General features: G+C 45.4%; 1 protein-coding gene across 1 annotated transcript in view; it reads right to left on the reverse strand.

Moving 5' to 3' along the window:
- LOC104295381 (protocadherin gamma-A7-like) overlaps nucleotides 1–1,904 on the reverse strand; it is a gene marked incomplete at its 3' end in the record, with an annotated part of 14,043 nt that overhangs the window by 2,820 nt on the left and 9,319 nt on the right. The window lies entirely within an intron of this gene.

Here is a 1,904-nt window from a genome sequence, read left to right on the forward strand (position 1 = left end):
CCCGCCTGCCTTCCCCCCGGGCAGCTCGCCGGGAAGGGACACTCGCCACGGAGACATCGCTTCCCGTCCACCGGTGATCTCCTGCCATGCCTTTTCTCCAGCCGAGCTCTCCTTTGTGCCTGGAGGCGATCACTACCGGACAGAAATAACACTGCACCAGTGGGCGTGTGATTTTTTCCGGATAGGAAACATGTTTTTGTAACGATGATATATTATAACGTTTAATTTTTCTTATTTTGAGGCGTAGAATACTACGACCCCTATCCCATTAATCCGAAAGTACAAACTCCATTATCTCCATTAGGAATTCCACAGCGTTTTGTAGCAGTCGGGCTGGAATGACTTTTCCCTCACCATTTCTGCAGATCAAAAGGGCATCATACAGCCACATTCATTCCCCACATCCCGACCAAGAGAACAAATCAGTAATGAAGATCGCCCCTGAAATGGAGACCGGGGATTTCCTGCATTGGCTTTTCTCTAAACCCGTATTATCTTGAACCGTGCGAGTTTCTACCTCACAGGTAAAATGACTTGTTAATGGCCATAGACGTAAACTAAAACATTTTTTTTTACATTGAAATGTTGGTACGTCTCCAGAGACAGCTCCTACTAGAAAAGGAAAGTTGAAGGAATTTAACGTGGCGTTTCCCTTTGTAAGTGTAGGACGGCAGAAGACAAATACAGCTGATCACCCTGATCTATACGGGCCATTTCTAAATATGCAAATGAACTTTATTCAAGTGCCTAATTGCTGTCATTTTGAGTACTTCACTGTCGTTTTGCATATGTCCTCAGGATGGGTAGAGCCCTTCCCTTGCAAACAGGCAGACACAACGTCTGCTGCAAAACGTGTCTGAGAGAACGAATTCCTCAGATTAGCATTCCCCTGTCAAGGGCCTCAAGCAGGTTACAGCCCCTCTCGTTGGGAAAAGGGGAAAGGAAAAGAAGTCAGGCTTTTAATACGAAATGTGATTTTTTTTTTTTCTGATCACATTTTACACCTTCACCTCTGAATGACAGATCAGGAAGGTAAAAAAGAGGGAACGACCACGCAGCATGGAAGAAAACAATGAGAAATAACACCACTAAGACCTCGAAAAAGTCATCCCTGGACAAAATTTATCCTTCCCGTTCATGCAGTCATTGCTGCATCTGCTTTCCTGCAAAAGACGAGAGGGATCACGGCAGAAAAAGGGGGAATATTCACTAGGGAGGAACAATCTGTAACAGCGGTTTCAGAAAAAGCCACCAGGAAGGAAAAACCTCTAAAACCAAACGTCCACCACATTTTCCCGACTCATTTTCCGTCATACAGAATCCTTAAATTGCGGTGTTCATCATTACCGACTCATTCGAGACTCATAGTCAAAACTTCTCAGCTGAAGCTGAACCTGTAACCACCGAGGAAACAAGATGTGCTGCCGCTTGATACCTGCTGTGAGGGGAAGGTGGATACGCCGTTCCTTCCTTCCCGCAAACACGGAGCAGCACTCCCCAACCTTCCCACTACTGCTACCATTTCTGCCATCTCGGTAAGAAGCACTCCACGAACAGATGGGCGACACTTTCTTCTTTCAGTAGGGATGAAGAAAATGTTCCTTTTCCGTTCTAGGAGCTGCAAGAATGTATCCATTGGGAGTCCAATATCAAAAAAGCATTAACCAACGGGTTTGTGTACAGCTATCAACCACGTTCAAGCACACATAGTCAGGAAAAAAATAATAGAAAGGTAACATCTCCAACACCAACTGTCAAAAACAATCCCGTCAGGCAGAATCAGCAGATCTCACTCTACACAGTAAGGGTTCACCACCTTCACAATTACTACCTCATACGAGATAACGCAAGAGATGCAGACGAATCCTCTCGGGTGAACGTCAACCTCTGAGACCCCATAAACC

Source organism: Charadrius vociferus, unplaced genomic scaffold (genome assembly GCF_000708025.1).
Source record: "Charadrius vociferus isolate BGI_N301 unplaced genomic scaffold, ASM70802v2 scaffold631, whole genome shotgun sequence".
NCBI lineage: Eukaryota > Metazoa > Chordata > Aves > Charadriiformes > Charadriidae > Charadrius > Charadrius vociferus.